Source organism: Capsicum annuum, chromosome 5 (assembly GCF_002878395.1).
Source record: "Capsicum annuum cultivar UCD-10X-F1 chromosome 5, UCD10Xv1.1, whole genome shotgun sequence".
NCBI lineage: Eukaryota > Viridiplantae > Streptophyta > Magnoliopsida > Solanales > Solanaceae > Capsicum > Capsicum annuum.
Genome location: NC_061115.1, coordinates 2,697,740 through 2,703,864, shown reverse-complemented (window position 1 = coordinate 2,703,864; position 6,125 = coordinate 2,697,740).

Here is a 6,125-nt window from a genome sequence, read left to right as displayed (position 1 = left end):
GTCCAATACTCGATCCTGATCACAATTCGGGACCAGACTCCCAACGCCGACCTAGGACCCAACCCCAACCTAGGACCAAACCCGATGTCATAATATTTACTGGATTATACCTAAATGCTCTTGGGATAATATTTTCTGCTTATTAAACAAACACCAGAAAATAAGTAAGAAAACCACTTATTTCCAACATAATTTAATTCATGAAAAATAAACTTCAACCACAAATAAAAATATGAAGAAATAACAGTTTTATTGAAGAATGATAGGGGTATAAATCTATTTTCTTCATAATTCGAGGGCCGTTAGTGGCGTATTTCTCCTCCATAATTCGAGGGCCATTAATGGCGTATTTCTCTAATGTAGGATGATCTCTTTATGAATATCCATGATTTTGTGGGATACTAGTTTAGCCGCACGTTCCTCGCACGTGTAACGTTTGACTATTTAAAGTTAAAAGATTTTGTCTATTGCGATGATTTTTAATAAAATGTAAAAGTTTAAATCACTTTTGAAAAATCTTTCATGCTTTAATAAAATAATGTAAACATAAATGTATAAATATATATATTTTACCACCAGAAATTTCAAGTAGTTGATGAATCATCACTTTTGAGTTTGTCATATAGTACATCTTTCCCTTGTTGCCACAGGTAAAGAGGGACGCATCAATTTAAACCATATTTGTGTTACGATTATTATTATTTTTATATTGCGATAATTTTTAATAAAGTGTAAAAGTTCAAATCACTTTTCAAAAATCTTTCACGCTTTAACAAAATAATGTAAACATAAATATATAAACATATATATTTTACCACCAGAAGTTTCAAATGATTGATGAATCATCACTTTTGGGTTTTTCATATAGTACATCTTTCCCTTGTTGCCACAAGTTAAGTGAAACCATCAAATTGAACCATATTTATGTTACGATTATTATTATATTTTTATATTTAAAATCTTTTCTTATTTATAAAGTTTTATCTTTCACACCCCTTTTTTAAACGCCAAAAAGAATATCGTTCTAGTTTTGAAAGGGTTTTTATTATTAAGTGACAAAAAAGATGAAAATTTATTTCGAAAAGGAACTTTTATATTCAAAACTCAGAGTCGCCACTTGGCATAAATCGGGTGTGCCAAGTCACCCGTGGATATTCTTTTTCAAAATGGTTTGACTCTTTGAAACTGGTTTGCGAACAAAGATTCCGGCTAAGAAATTCTGTTGACCGAGGGGAACATAATACGTCGGGGCATTTCCCGGTGAATAAATACAAATGGCCTCGGGGTATTCCCCGACAAAATGAATACAGTCGATCCAAATGCGGTAAACAAAATCTTCCAACACATAATCCAAACATTCCACAATCCACAAGTTCTAAATTTGCCTATCTAAGCCTACTGTTTGCTTACCCATCTTGACTAATCGTGACACTATTACAATCAACGACATCAATGAGTGAAAATGACAATATTTATTTTTTATCAACTTTCAATTCCCGCCCCACTTTTTTCCTCAAATTATCGATTTTAATTCTCAAACAAGATATCATTTCATCGCACAACACATAAACAATGAATCAACACCAAGCAATTATTCACCATCAACAAGGATCAAACAACATGCAAACGTTCAATCCATAACACCGAATATCATAAAGAGTGAAATAAAAAGAGAGGGAGAAGAGAATCAAACCTCAATTATCGATTTCAATGTAGTGTTATTCAATTAAACGAGACAGATTCTGACCGAGAACCTCGAATTGAAATTCAATTGACCCACTAACTCGAATCCAAATCGAATGAAACTCCACCAACGACAGTGAATACTCGAGATCAACAGCCAGGCAGATTTCAAACCCAAAAATAAAGACCTTGATATGAAAACCAAAATCCGAACCCAAAACGACGATGGATGAAACTCAAAATCCAGTTTCGATCTTGAATTACCAAAATAGACGAACCCGAAGCTTCAAAAAATCTGATAGAAAACTAAATCCCAATGTAGACCGAGCTCCGGTGAGCTCCGGCGGCAGCAAAACTGTGGGTTAGGACAGATTCCGGCGTGTTTCAACGTTTTCAGGCCAGATTTGCTTTGAAAATCATGGGAAATGGAAAAATTGGTGAATTTAGGAGCTGGGTACGTCGAATAGACGAACTAGTCACTAATTCTGGCAAAATTTTTTCCAGAAATACTAGAAAAATGACCAAATTTCTCCCTCCCCGATCTCTCACTTTCGATCTGCTCTTCTCACCCGTCTCTCGATTTCTCCTTCTCCCTGCTTCTCCGATGGTGAGTGTTGTATATATGCATGAATCAATGGAGAAGAAGATGGATCTCCTTTTTTTGTCATGTCTTTTTTCACCCAGAAGAAGAAAAGAATGGTGTCTATATTTTTTGGTATCTCCCCTGGAAATGGTGAGGGCCCGTGAATTGTATATTTGGGCCCTATATGTGAGAATGATGTTTGTATATTTTGATGGAAATCTGTTAATGGAAATTGTGAGTCCTCCTCAGTGGAATTTGCTAGTGAGAGTATATTTTTGTGTCCTGTGGGGCCCCTCCCTTTAAATTATGTATAGGGTGTATGTATATGACCTTTCTGTTTATCCTTGTGGACCCCTCCCTTTGTTTCTTTTTAGAAAGTTTGTTAGAAAGAAAAATAAATGTGGGGTAGGGGGTAAGGTCACATGGGTAGGTGGGGTAAGGGGGTGTAGGGGTAGGTGATTAGGATAAAGTTTGTTAGGATAGATTAAAATAAGATAAAATTTGTTAGGGGTTTGATTAAGGGTTGTTATTTTTTTGTATTTTTATGAAGGGATTATCATACAGGGTAGGGTACACAGTAGGATAAGGTAAAAATGGATGAAAATAATATCAGGGAGGGACGAAATTAGGTGTCTACATCATGCCCCCTTTGAATGTAAACACGAAGTGTTTCCAGACAAAGAAGTAGACAACGAGACAGAATTTTGTCCCGATCATTATTCGAAGAAAGAAATAGAAAGAAAAATAACAACTGAGTTCTGACTTAGGACATCCTACCCACCCAAGTTATGGAGGAATCAAGTGACGGGTATTTCAAAGGATTTGAAAGAGAGGGACAATACCGAGTTGGAGAGTCGAGTGAGGTTCCATCGAGGTTCCGATCCATGGCTCTGTTATTACATCAAAATAAAAATTACAAGTTAAAACATAAATGAAATTACAAAATACTATCTATGCAGCTTTCCTGTTGGACTCTTGACTTGCTACTTCATCACCCTATTCTTCAGGCGGGCTCCTAATTTGCAATTTCTTCTACTTGTTGTTTGGCTTTCAATTGTTTCACCTCATTGCTTAACTTTTAATTTTTTCACCATGTTGTTTGACTTTTCATTTATTTTCCTTGTTCTTCAGGCGGGCTCCTGACTTGCAATTTCTTCACCCTGTTCTTCAGGCGGGCTCCTGACTTGCTATTTTTCCATTGTTGACTTTCAATTTCTTTGTTTGGTTGCTTGCCTTTCAACTGCTTCACCTTGTTGCTTGACTTTTCATGTATTCGTCCTATTCTTCAAGTGGGCTCCTGAAATCACATCAAACTGAAAAGAAAATTATCCCAAACAAAGATTATCATAAAGTAATTTCATTTTCCAGAAAGGTGAAGTCCAAACACAAGAATTAAATTTTGCCCTAGTTTACCATCAGAAGACTTTTGGGAAAGTTGCATCATACCTACTTGCCTTTTGCAATGATAAATCAAGACTCTGACTAAGAAATGCATCTCTTGAGAGTAAAATTGAATGACCAAGACTAGGAAGTGCGTCTCCTAAGAATTAAAGTGAGGAATTTGACTAGAAAGTGCGTCTTCTAGAGATAGAAGTTTAAATTAAAAAGTATGCCACCTGACAAATGAAAACTAGCAAGGAAGTGCGTCTCCTAAGGATTAAGTGCAATAACTCGACTAGAAAGTGCATTTTCTAGAAATCAAGGGGACGGACTTAACTAGAAAGTCCATCTACTAGGAATCAAGGCTTCAGTTAGGAAGTGCATTACCCAAAAAGCAAAGTTCGAATTACCCAATCAAGGAAGTGCATCTCCTTACCATTGTTGCTTGAATTATCAAAACAAGGAAGTGTGTCTCCTTACAAATGTTGGTTGAATTGCCCAAACAAGGAAGTGCGTCTCCTTACAAATACCGCTTGAATTACCAAACAAGGAAGTGTGTCTCCTTACAAATGTTACTTGAATTACCAAACAAAGAAGTGCGTCTCCTTACAAGTGCTGCTTGAATTGCCCAAATAAGGAAGTGAGTCTCCTCACAAATACCACTTGAATTACCAAACAAGGAAGTGGGTCTCCTTACAAATGTTGCTTGAATTACCAAACAAGGAAGTACGTCTCCTTACAAGTGTTGCTTGAATTTCCCAAACAAGGAAGTGCGTCTCCTTACAAATACCACTTGAATTACCAAAAAAGGAAGTGCGTCTCCTTACAAATGTTAATTGAATTACCAAAATAAGGAAGTGCGTCTCCTTACAAATGTTACTTGAATTACCAAAATAAGGAAGTGCATCTCCTTACAAATGTTGCTTGAATTGTCCAAACAAGGAAGTGCGTCTCTTAGAGATATTGGATGCTGAGTTTTACCATGGTTTTGATTACCAAACCTGTGCAACAATATTGTTTCCTGTATTTGAAGAAGTGAGAATATTACAGCCTTTGATGTTTAGGCTTTGAAATCCTTGCTTCGTAGGTAGCATGATACAAAGAAAGCTTGTTAGTTTAAAAACATGGTGGCTGGTCTGTGGCTTTGGCTTTCGTGGCAATCGCTCTTGCCCCTATCACATTAATCTTGCTTTCAGCCATTAGCGTATGTAATTGACTTATTGCATCACTAATCCACACTCAGATTATTAAGAGTGACTCTGAAACAAACACGGTATCTCTGCTTTGTCATGCTCCTCAGATAAACCCCTGAACCTTGGTATTTCCATGAGTTCTCAGACTTGTCTGTTGACAAAATTTTTGTATGCCTTATTTTGGCTCATAATCATATATTTTGCATGTGCTGGCCCTTTTGTCTTGCTTTATGCAATTGAAGAAGCTGGTAGTCAATTTTGAGATCTTTTCTCACTTATTTTGACACGAACTTGACTCAAAGACAAGAGAAAAAATGACAATGATTTTATTTGGACAACTGACTAAAGAAAAATAAAATAAAAATAAAGAGAAGCGAGAAAAGACAATGAATGTCCCCATTTGAAATAAAGAAATGAAAAATTTATCTAGAAGTGACGGTCAACTCTAATAATTGTGCCATGCATTTTGGATTAAGCCGTCTGATCTTTCTATCCAAACTTTCTACCAATTGTTGTTGAGTTAATGGCTCTAAAACTAAGTTACTTGCTTAAACCCATTGCATTCGAAGAGCTCATTCAGCTAGTGGCACATTGAAGGATTTTTGCAAACAAGCCTCTCTCATTTTTTCTCAAATCACCGTCGCCTTATGGTGCCCGCGAGGGTTTTCACCAATAAGACTCTCTCATTTATTTCTATCCTAATTTCTTATGCCGAGGAAGACGAGTAGTTCCCAAAATGTGTCATCACATCAATTGCATGCTTAGCCTTAACATTCTCAAAGATTGTTTCGAAGGTCTTTCTTTGGTTGTAACTTAGCTTTTGGATAGGGCTAGAAAGAAAGGATGGCATGGGGCCCAAACGACACTTGAAGTGGGGTGGGACTTACAACTTTTGGAATCGACTCAAGCAATTAGGATTAACTCATGCCCCTATTTCTTTTGACTGGGTGACGCTAAATTATTTATTTGGTTGGACCGAGCCCTTAGTAGGGCAGCCTACGTATCTCACCCCCGAGAGAGGAGAGAATCAGGTCATGCGTAGTTCTAGTAGCTTGTTCTTTTGCTTTGATCTGATTTTTTTCTTTTATTCGCTCTTTCACTTTGCGATTCTTTTTTTTCTAACTCTATTTTTCTTGACACTCTTTTTTTTTTGGAAACATTTTTGTCTCTTTTTTGTAACTTTTTGACTTTATCTTTTTACTCGACACTATTCTTTGAACTTTACTTACTCTATCTTGATTCCAAAAGAGGGTATGAAAGAAAATAACACTAAGGCTCAAATGGGG